We start from the raw sequence: 12,433 nt of genomic DNA, 5'->3' as shown, positions 1-12,433 counted from the left end.
AAATTTTCCCTATGCCTTGTAAATGAAACAAGTAGGTGCTAGCTAGCCTTTATCTAATAAATGTTCTCAAAAATCAGATGATGTTGATTCCAATAGCAAAGAGACACTGAACAAAGGCCACTTGTTCTAGAAATGAGGTCATTTGGACAGTCTATCCACTAAGAAAAAGCCTATTTTGCTTTCAGAGGTCACCTATTAGGGCAGGAAATCCATCTTTCAACCAGTGGACTAACATCTGGCCTAAGTCTTCTGGGCTGACATGTTAATTTCCTGGTCTAAATGGAACACACATGAAAGAAAAAAAGATGAAAAATACAAATTTTCATTGGCTGAAGAAGTCTTCAACAGTAGCATAGATCATAAAAATTCTCCAAAACATAGCTACTCTTGAATGATCAAAGCTAACAAACAAAACAGTAAAATATCTGTGTGAAAATTTTATTTTTTCTTTAGTAACTACTTAAAGGCAAAATTTAGGGGCTAAAGCTAAATTATAGCAAATCAATCCATTCACTGGTAAATCCATAAATAAATCTACTTTAGTCTAGATCAACTCATCACAATTCATGATGATTCATTCCAGACTGGACCAGATTTGCTTTTGTACTATGAGAGAGAGAAAAAGGAAAGAGAGAAAGGGAGAGGGGAGAAAGAGAGAGAGGGAGAGATTGACTCACTAAATCAATAAAACATAAAGAAGAAAAATGGGAGGATTTTTATCCAACATCAGGAAATAATCTTTTAAGGCTGGTTAAAAATGTCATAAAACATTTCATGTATAATTCTTCTAAATAAGTCAGTTTATACTCCTTTCTGTACCCTTTGAGAATATTGCATAATTTTGACTAGTCTTTTACTGGTTCAAATTAAAGAGATTTTGGTCTATTGTTCAGTCAGTCAGTCATCATGAAACAAATATTGATTGCATGGTGATTATGTTTGGCATCATGTTGGGTATTGACAAAATACTAGGTTTTCGGGAACATCTAATCTTTTCTTTCTTTTTTTTTTTTTTAAATGTTTTTATTTATTTTTTAGAGAGAGAGAGAGACAGCATGAGCAGGGGAGGGTCAGAGAGAGAAGGAGTCACAGGATCTGAAGACAGGCTCCAGGCTCTGAGCTAGCAGTCAGCACAGAGCCTGATGCGGGGCTCGAACCCACGAACCATGAAATCATGACCTGAGCCGAAGCCGGATGCTTAACCGACTGAGCCACCCAGGCGCCCCTCGTTTTTTTTTTTTAATGAAATGTTAAACTGCCCAAATTAGGTTTGCTTTATTTATTTATTTTTATTATTTTTTAAAGTTTTTTTTTTCTGAGAGTTTGTTTATTTTGAGAGAGTGCACATGTACACATGAAAGCAGGGTAGGGCCAAGAGAAAGGGAGAGAGAGAAGCCCAAGCAGGCTCCATGCTCAGCAAGGAGCCTGATGTGGGGCTCAGTTTCATGACCATAATATCATGACCTGAGCCAAAATCATGAGTCGGCCACCCAACCTACTGAACCACCCTGGTGCCTCAAGTTTTATTTAATTAAGTAACCTCTACACCCAACATGGGGCTCAAACTCATGACCCTGGAATCAAGAATCACATGCTTTTCCAACTGCACCAGCGAGATGCCCCAGAACTGAAATATCATGACCTGAGCTGAAACCAAGAGTTGAATCGCTTAACCAATTGAGCCACCCAGGTGCACTGATACTCTATTTTTAATATTTCAAAAAAATATTCCATGGTGACTGTACTCATTTACGTTCCTACCAGCAGTTCACAAGGATTCCTTTTCTCAAATATCTTTATTTTTTAAAAGACCCATAGGATACGATGGTTAGTAAAAAAAAAAATGAAATCCATTGATATAAATAAGAATGGAAAAGTGAGAAATAACGTAGAGAACACGAGCATTCAAGAGAACGCCATAGGGAAATGACATAATGTCTAAGTGACAGGGGTCCCATAGGAGGAAGATCCTGATGCACCATGTCATAGAAGGTGGGAATTATAGAAAAAAGCCATCAGCAGTGTCCAACTTGATGGAAAAGTCAACAGGAGAGGTACCAGCAGTATCCTCATTTGGGGGATTACTGATCATCTTACTTGGCTGGTGCAATTTCAACATCAGGGGAAGGAGTAGAAGCTATATTTCAGGACACTGAAGAAAGATGGAGAAAAATGGATGAAGAAGAAAGATAGAGAGGATCACAAGATCCGAAGAAAAGTTTTTAAAGATGTGAAAGATTTGAATGAATTTGTGACTTAAGCAGAAAAGAACTAGTAGAGGAGAGGTTGCAACGTAAGAGAGGGTACTTCTAGGATAAGATCCCAGAGGAAATGATGGTGATGATATTACAATTTATATTTTTGACAAATTACTGTTGTGGGTTTCTCTTACTTTGAAGCCAAATAGACTACCTCTTCCTTGCCGACACATTGTGTCTACCCAATGATACAACAAAATTGATCTAAACGTTCTATGTAACAGTTGCATTCAAAGTCACATTATCCTGATAGACTACCTTCAATGGATTTTAGGGTTTTCTCAAAGATCTTATGCAAATATTTTAGATACTGCAGTTGAATAAATATTTATGAAATGTCTACTGTGTACTCAGCATTGGGACTATGAAAATATGTCACAGATCCTGATCTTGATCAGCCTAGTCTAGCGAGGGAGATAGACACAGAAATAAATATTCTCAATCCAGTGTGATAAAAGAATGCACAGGTCCTTTATAAACCAAGAGACTGATAGTCATTGTAGCCTGGAGTCATCATGGAAGACTTCCCGTAGAAGGCTTTGCCTGAGTTAATAATTCTTGAAGGAAGAGTCAGAATTAGCTAGCTGTACAGGCTCTAAGTTGGCTTCAGGCCAGGAGACCAACAGGAACAAAAGCCCAAAGACATAAAATAACAATATGTATTAGAGGAATTTGAAGCTGTTTTAAGAAATTTTGGTGAGAGGTGCCTGGGTGGCTCAGTCAGTTAAGCATGACTCTTGATTTTTGATCTCATGGTTTGTGCTCTTGAGCTCTGTGCTGATAGCATGGAACCTGTTTGGGATTCTCTCTCTCCTTCTCTCTCTCTCTCTCTCTCTCTCTCTCTCTCTGCTCTTCCTCCACTCATGTGGGCTCTCTCTATCTCTCTCTCAGATTAAATAAACAGTAAAAAAAAAAAAAAGAAAAAGAAAAAGAAAGTTGGTGAGAGAATGGCTGGACCTAAAGCTCAGGGTATACAGGTGATCAATCACAGTGTACTTTGTATGCTGTACCTAAAGACGTTAGTCATAATGTACAGGAATAGCTCATCCTTTGTATTTTGATGCTTCCTAATTTCTTTTCTGAGATAGTAACCTTCCTTTTACTTTCAGAGTGCACCATGAACTGCCAAGAGCCCCTGGGCTGGGTATAGGTAATTCCACAGCCTGCGATAACAGAATATACATGAAACACCATGCACACGTTAGGGAAGGAGTAAAATTTAGAGCACTTCATTAATGTGCAGGTCACACCTGCCCAAAGGCCATGCTGATTTTTTCTTTTGCTTTCCAATATTAGTATATGGGCCATCCCCCTTGGTATTTTCTAGCAGCAGTGCTAATCAGCTGATCTCATCCCAAATCTCTCCACTAAGTCTGTGATCTGAAGTAGTTCACAATCTCCCTGGCTTTCTGAGTCCTTGACTCTAACATGAAGGGGGTAAAAGAGATATTCGAGGTCTCTTTCATTTGCAATATTCTATAATGCCAAGGGGGGGTATTTAGATATAGAAACTGGCTTAGGGAATAAGGACTAAGGCAGTCAGGAGGTGCTAAAAGCCTGGGGAGCAGGAAAATGCCTTTCCTGCTTCTTGGAAGTTATTTATACAGTGTCATCTGGAAGAAAGCCTGTATATAAAATAGCATATATATGCATTCTTAATGGGACTAGAGTGAACCTCAATTTTCGATCTAGAAATCAGTGTCTTCATGGAGGTGGCAAGCAAAGTGACTGATATAAAGAAAATTATAATTGTAAGTACTGTAAGATTCAGAAAATTGGCAGGATACATCAAAATCCATAAAAGTGTTTATATAATCTAACCCAGTATTTAGATTTCTGGGAATTTATCCTGGTAAATTACTGGGGGGAAAATGAGAAGCACTGTGCTCAGAGAATTATTATTACATTTTTATAATATTGAAAATTTGGAAAGAAGCTTCATATTCCTCAAGAGAAAAATAGTCAAATAAATGATGATATTGAAAGCATAACATTCACTGATTAAAATGTTAATATAAGAACATATAACAGCATGGGAGATATCCTTTGTATAAGATACTTAACTCTGAGAAGTTAGGAGTGCATATGTACAGAAATGAGAAGAAAACCTGCAATAAATAGTTTTGAACAAATAAATGAATGTAAAGTGAGAACTGGTAATGTGTTAGGATGGTGGAATTTTGAATTACATTATCACTGAAAAATTCTCTATGCTGTTACTCTGATGTTTAATGATAAACCCAGAGTTAATGTTAATAGCTAACATTTTAAATGTTTACTGGGGAGCGCCTGGGTGGCTCAGTTGTTAAGCATCTGACTTTGGCTCAGGTCATGATCTAATGGTTCATGAGTTCAAGTTTTACTTCCGGTGAGCTCATGCCCATTTTGGATCAGCTCCAGTTTTCTCTCTCTCCCTCTCTCCCTCTCTCTCTCTGCCCCCTCACTCACTTTCAATAAAAAAAAGTTTCCTGTGTACGGACACTACCCTCTATATTACATATTTTGAAACACTACCTACTCACCCATCACCTTCCAAAACGTGCCTACCACTTCCTCTTCCAGATTCAAGCCTTCACAGAGCCAAATTCACTGCTGGTCAGAACAGTTGTGCTCCGATGGTCTGACGAACAAATGAATGACTACCTCAGTGACAAAGAGTGGCAGACATTGAAGCCCGAGATCTTAGTGCCTTAGACCACAAGGTCTCCAGTGCGACACCTCTGAAGGAATTCTCAGTATTCAAAAGCTTAGACTTCTGGATTCTCTGTGTAAATAATTGCAAAAATCAGAAGGATCGAGTTTCTGAAGCTGAAACACAAAGAGTTCTTCTCAAAACCCAATCTCAGAAAGTATAACCTTTTACTTTACTTATGATAATTCTTGAATGCCTCACTGTTCAATGATGGAATGTGCTGAGAAAGGTTTACATATTGTAGCATTTCCAAAAAGGAATAGGAATGTCTTATGGCAAAATTTTAAGGAATGGAATCTGAATAGATCCAGCATCCAATAAAAGCAAGCAGGAGCTGTTGGGAGTCACATTTTTAGAAAGGTTTTCTTAATATTTCCTCAAAGCTTCTTAATAATAACCTATATTCAGGAACCACCTCTTTTGATCCACCTATCGTGTTTAATTTTCCTGGCTCAGGTATGAGGAAAAAACATGGCGTCACGGATTAACAAGAGGTCTTTATTGGACTCAAGTTTATCACTGGCTTATGCATGCCTGGGGTTTTCAGAGGCCATTGGAATTGCTTGTCTGTATCCAAGAGAAGTATTTAGCCTTTGGTCTGCAACACAAGCAATTTCACCCTTGATTTTTCTTGGATACAGAGTCGACCTTCTTTACTATTCATCTCAGCTTTTCCACCGAGAGACACTATTTTTGAAGTTGCTCAGTGCCTTTGGCTATTTCCCCTGATTCCTTCCCTTTCTGGCGGACTCAGAATGGGGTTCTGTCAGCCAGGTGCCATATCTGATCACCATTATATTCCTAGAGGCACAAATGGCAGTATTTTTAAGCATAGTCATCTCGGGGTTTTTATTTCAACAGCTCATGGGCCATAAAGAGCCTCACTTTGATCTTTCAAGCATGCATATATACTCAAGATACACACCTCTTCCCTTAATTCCAGAATCTCTGCCTGTGCCGGAGCTTGGGCACTTCAGAAACGCAATAATAAATACTATCTGAATCATCCCAACATATGGAGGAAGCTTCTCCCAGAACTGTTTATAACCTCTGAAGGAAAACCAGCAAAACTTGTCATAAACGAATGGTGTCAAATGCCACTCATGCTCTTGGTCTATAAAATAACATGCCTAACTTTCCGTGCCTGTGAGAAGAAAAGTTGAGAGTCCACATGCACACTGTCCAGCATTTCCTGAGCTTTTCTCTCATCATAGACGCATTCTGACCAAGCCGATTCATCTGGGCACCGTGCCCTGAAGTGGGCAGCATGCAGCTGGATGTTAGCAACAGCGTGACGTATATCGATGCCCTGTACCCACTTAATTTGTCCCTGGCTGAAATACATGAACTTTTATTTGTCCTATTATCATCATATCCTGTCTAGACTGAAAATAGCTACAGAACGGCTCCCTTCATATTCGGTGAATTAAAAATAAAAAAGCCCGTCTGCTCTGCATCGCCTCCGCCAGGGACTGTGGTGGAGTTCCACTCAGCCTCTCCCGCCTAAAATGAGAGAAACAGAGGGAAGACCATGGAAGCTGTTTCCACCTGGAAAAGCCTAGATAAGAGTGAAATTGTGGCAAATAGTAAACATGGGTCCATAACCCCAGTAATAGTATGTTTTAAGTAAACCGCTAGAAAAAACAATGAAAGCTTTAAATCAAGGTAGGGAGAAGTAATACTCAGACTCTATTTTTTTTTAATGTTTATTTTTGAGAGACAGAGAGAAACAGAGCACAAGTAGGGGAGGGGCAGAGAGAAAGAGGGAGACACAGGATCCAAAGCAGGCTCCAGGCTCTGAGCCATCAGCACAGAGCCCGAAGCTGGATTCAACCTAAACTGAAATCAGAGGCTTAACAGACAGAGCCACCCAGGCGCCCCTTATTGGTCTCTATTTTGATTCTAGTTTGAAAACACTGGTGTGCCAAGAAGTCAGTGAACAAAAGGATTACTGTATCCTCAGAGTTGCGAAGGGGCAGAATCTATTGGTCCCTAGCACAGGGATTCTGGAAGGAAAAAATGCTCAGAGGTGTGGCAGGTTTTCTTCCTGAGATTTTGACAGGCCAAGAAAGTTCCTGTGACTAAGCTTTAATATAGTTTGAATTTATACAAAGCTGATCAATCAATGAATCAGAAAACAACAACAACAACAACAACAACAAACCTGTCCACTTAAGGATTCATCCAATGATCAAAGGTAGGAATGGAGCACACAGGCTCTGGTTTCAGGCCTTCCAAGTTCAACTTTTAGCAAGTATTCTCCAAGCCTTACTTTCTTCAGTTACAAAATAGGGTTAGAAAATAATCATAAAAAAAAAAATAAAACGAAAGAGGGTTCATGATAGTATACATGACGTATGTTGTTCAAAGGAATAAACAAGCTAGTTTGTAAAGAACCCGACACTATGTGTGGCACATAATAAATTCTCAATAATATTAATAATACTAGCTATGTTTATTTTTATTACATGGAAAAGCACTTAGCACAGTATGTATCATAGAGTGACCTCTGAATGAATGGAAACAGTGGTTATTAAAATTTTCATTTCAGGGGCGCCTGGGTGGGTCAGTCGCTTGAAGGTCTGACTTCGGCTCAGGTCATGATCTCACAGTTCGTGGGTTCGAGCCCCACATTGGGCTCTGTGCTGACAGCTCAGAGCCTGGAGCCTCCTTCTAATTCTGTGTGTCCCTCTCTCTCTGCCCCTCCCTTGCTCATGATCTGTCTCTCTCTGTCTCTCAAAAATAAATAAATGTTAAAAAAATTTTTAATATTCATTTCAATTCTGCTTAACGTTAATGACAAATAGTAGCCCACTTAATCCCTTGAATGTTTGCAGATCATTAACTTTTTTTTAATCATCTATACTATTGTTCGTTAATAGACTTGGGGCTTGGAGGAGAAGAGGGTATTATCAATGTGTCTTCTCTTTCTTGTCCCTCCTCTTGAGCTAAGGACACATTAATCGTGTTGGGACAGCAAGAAATAATATAAAAAGACATCTATTTCCAAATTTGTTTGAGAGCCTAAAATGAAAATACAGGCCATTGATTGGAGGAAAATGACCATGAAATAATCTTAGAAATAATCCCTGGACTCAGCCACAAAATAATATACTCAGTGGGCTCAGCAAATTCCTCATTACCATACAAATTGTTTTCAAGTCTGATCTAATAGGATAGGATTAATAATTGGGATTTGTTTTCTTCCAAGGAGCTGAATAATTGAAGGGAACCCAACACAGCTTAAAACACCGTTTCCAAACTGATCAAGTAAGTGTTTTCTGCTTTGGTTGGCACGAACAAAGATAGTCTAATTAGTGCCCAGGGTCCTCAAGGATGCTGCGTGAGGAGGTGTGTGCTGCAGTCTCGGCATCGTGTGTGCTAACTGCGGACTGGATCCACTCACCATATGGCTTAGAGAATGAGAGTTGTGAAAGTTAGGGCGGCAAGGAGACGAGACCTCTGCCTCTGTGTTGTTTATACTCTGATTAGAAAAGCTGGTAGGCTCCTGGGACTGCCTGAGCTCCTTCCCAGCCCTTTCCACTTCCTCTCTAGACCATTCCTGGGAAGCACCAGCTCGTTTCTGGTGTAAATGGAATGCAACCTGAACGGCTTATGAAGATTCGGACAGGAAAACCGTGAGCTTGTGCTAAAGGTAATTTTCAGAGGAACACGGTTTCCTTGTTCAGATTGTCTGATATTCAGAGCTATGCAAGGGAGAGGGAAGGACTGGCAAGTTAAGGGAAATAAAACCTGCAAAATAAGGCCTTGGATTAGGAGTTAACACAACGTGCTCCGGCCAGATGACACGGTGACAGCTCTCACTGCTCCCCCAGAAGGAGCAGGTAGTGACATTTGCATTCTGCTGTCCGCCCTGAACCCGGCATGCAGCTGCACGCACACAGCCCCCAAGGCCCTTGTCCGGTAGAAACAGCATTGAAATGACATCCCATCTGCTCTACAAATGTCAGTGAGCTCGTGCCACCTGTTGAGGGATTGCAGGGACAGTAGAAGGGGAAGGAGTCTCGACACAGGTTTATCTATTTATACAAACAAAGAGCCACTTCATTCAATGTTCTCCCTCTACTTCCACCCTCTAGTTTCCTTCTTTGCCAGAAATCTTTCGAATAGTTTTGCAGTGGTATTTTGCGCCCAGAAGAGAGTTGGTTGTACTTACATACCAGGTCCCAAGAAGCACAGCCCATTGAAAGACACACCCTATATCTCAAATAGTAGACAAAACAACGGCTTTAGGTTATTCACGAACCACCCTCCCCATGCATTCACAAATAGGCGTGAAGACAAACTGCAGCCCAGAGGTTTTACATTTGAGCTAAATATGAATTTTCTCAGGGTGAATCTAAGACAGAGAGTAGGTGTAGAGGAGTCCATGAAAAGTCTTTCCAAAGATCTGGACATTAGGATAGCATGTCAGAATCAGGATGTCTTGTCAGCTTATGTGAGCTTCCCCCAGCCTCTGCTGATATGGTTTCCCTGCACAATATCCAAGCCCAACTTGGAGGTTTGGCTCAAAAGTTTCCCTGCCACAAACTCCCACAACTTGGGAATTACCATTCTCTTCCCCAGCATGAGCCTCCTCCTTCTTTATGACCCCAGAGAAGTATCCTGCAAACCTCACACTCAGAGCACTTAACACATTGCATTTCAGTTGTTAATTTCATGGTTTCTTCTGTTAGACTGTGAGCTGCCTGAGGGCAGGAACTCAGGGTCTTTCCTCCTGTTATTCTTAGTGCCTAGCACAGTGCTCTGCTATAAAAGATTCTCAATAAAGAGTGATACTAATAGTCAACACTTATGGAGTACTTCCTAGATGCCCGTCACTGCTCTCAGCATGTAAATAATAGTACCCTTCTGCTGAGGGTGTTAGAAGTAAATAAAGAATAAAAAGCTACATACATCACAATCCTGGACTTCAAGATGTATTACAAAACTGTAATCATCAAGACAGTATGGCACTGGCACAAAAACAGACACTCAGAATAATGAAGCAGAATACAGAAGCCAGAAATGGACCCACAAACGTCTGACCAATTCAACTTTGACAAAGCAGGAAAGAATATCCAATGGAATAAAGACAGTCTCTTCAGCAAATGGTGCTGTGAAAACAGGACGGCGACATGCAGGAAAATGAACCTGGACCACTTTCTTACACCAAACACAGAAATAAACTCAAGATGGATGAAGGACCTAAGATAAGACAGGAAATCATCAAAATCCTTGAAGAGAAAGCAGGCAACAACCTCTTTGACCTGTGTCGTGCAACTTCTTACTCAATACATCTCTGGAGGCAAGAGAAACAAAAGCAAAACTGAACTATTGGGACCTCATCAAAATAAAAAGCTTTTGCACAGCAAAGGAAACAATCAGCAAAACTAAAAGGCAAATGATACATCAGATAAAGGGTTAGTATCCAAAACCTATAAAGAACTTATCGAACTTAACACTCCAAAACCAAATAATCTAGTGAAGAAATGGGCAAAAGACATGAATAGATACTTCTCCAAAGAAGACATCCAGATGGCTAACAGACATATGAAAAAATGCTCAACATCACTGGTTATCAGGGAAATACAAATCAAAACCACACTGAGCTACCACCTCACACCTGTCAGAATGGCTAACGTTAACAACTCAGGCAACAAGAGCTGTTGGTGAGGATGCACAGAAAGAGGATCTCTTTTGCACTGCTGGGGGGAATGCACACAGGTGCAGTATCGAGGATACTGGAAGAGGTTTCTCAAAACATTAAAAATAGAACTACCCTTTGAACCAGGAATTGCACTACTAGGTATTTATCCAAGGGATACAGGTGTGCTGTTTTGAAGGGCACATGAGCTATTTGACAATAGCCAAAATATGGAAAGAGCCCAAATATCCATTCGATGGATAAATGGATAAAGAAGATGTGGTATGTATATATAATGGAATATTACTCGGCAATCAGAAAGAATGAAGTCTTGCCATTTGAAACTATGTGGATGGAACTAGAGGGTATTATGCTAAGTGAAATTAGCCAGTCAGAGAAAGACACATATATGACTTTGCTCATGTGAGGAATTTAAGACACAAAACAGTTGAACATCAGGGAAGCAAAGCAAAAATAGTAGAAAAACAAGGAGAGGACAAAACATAAGAGACTCTTAAATATAGAGAACAAACAGAGGGTTGCTGGGGGTATGTTCGGAGAGGGAGGGGCTAAATGGGTGAGGGGCATTAAGGAATCTACTCCTGAAGTCATCGTTGCACTATAGGCTAACTTGGACATAAACTGAAAGATAAATAAATTAATTAAAAATTAAATTTAATAAATTGAAAAGAAAATAAAGTATAGACACATAAATGGTCAACAAAGTGGCTCATTTTATTTCATGCATTATGTAATTTAATTCTCAGAGCATATTTTTAATGCAATGTATATAAGTTTTTCATTTTAAAGACAAGGAAGTAGATATTTATGAAAGTTAAAAAAAAAAAACTTGCCTAAGTTCACTCACTCAGCTTAAAGTCCCAGAGCAGAGTTTTGTTTGGTTTTAATATCACCTCACAGTTTTGGACAACTAGTACTGTCCAAAGCATTGCTTCTTTTTCTTCCACATCACATTTATGGAGGTGTAATTCACACGTGGCAAAGTTCATGCTTTTGACTGAGTTTTACAGTCAGGTAACCACCACCGCAATCAAGATATTGTAAGTGTTGAATCACTCCATTGTACACCTGAAACGAATATTTCACTGTATGTTAACTAACTGGAATCTAAATGAAAACTTAGACAAAAATATATAGGACACTTTTACCATGCAAACAATGCCCTCAGGACCTGAAGTGATTAAATCCTTCCCCTAATCCCAGGCTCTGGAAAACACTGACCTGATCTCTGTCCTTCCTGTTTTGCCTTTTCCAAAATGTCACATAGGTGGGATCATACAGCATGGAGCCTGTTGAGTCTAGAGCCCTTCACCTAGCATTTCACGTTTGTGAAGCATTGGCGATCTGTCTGCGTTGCTGCACGTATGAGTAGGCGTGTCTTATTGCCAAGTTGTGTTCCACTCCATGGGTGCACCATGGTTTACTCAGTAACCAGCTGACGTGTGCTTGGGCATTTCCTGGTTTTTGTTGATGATGAACAAAAGCGCTTGTAAACATTCACGGACAGGTGTCGTGTGAACTAGGTTGTCGTTTCCCTTGGGTGAATACCTAGGAATGTGATTACTGGATAGGATGAGAAATATACAAGAAATTGCCAGACTGCTTTTCTGAAGTGGCTGGACCATGTTGCATTCCAACCAGCAATGTGAGACGGTCCCCTCACTGCAGTCTTGTCGGTACTTAGTATCACCAGGGTTTTCCCAGACATCCAATAGATATCTAGAGGTATCTCAAAGCGGTTTTTTTTTCAAGTTTATTTATCTCAAGAGATAGAGAGAGAAAGAGAGAGTGAGAAACAGAGAGAGCGCATGAGCA

The 12,433-nt window shown here is 40.0% G+C and overlaps 1 pseudogene; it reads right to left on the bottom strand.

Annotated features, from left to right (window-relative positions):
• Positions 1-3,471: 3,471 nt before the first annotated feature.
• On the bottom strand, positions 3,472-3,569 carry LOC115297309 (annotated as a pseudogene).
• Positions 3,570-12,433: the final 8,864 nt, after the last annotated feature.

This window comes from Suricata suricatta, chromosome 7 (assembly GCF_006229205.1).
Source record: "Suricata suricatta isolate VVHF042 chromosome 7, meerkat_22Aug2017_6uvM2_HiC, whole genome shotgun sequence".
Taxonomy (NCBI): Eukaryota; Metazoa; Chordata; class Mammalia; order Carnivora; family Herpestidae; genus Suricata; species Suricata suricatta.
The sequence above is the reverse complement of the archived record's forward strand: the minus strand, read 5'-3'. Positions and strand labels throughout refer to the sequence as shown.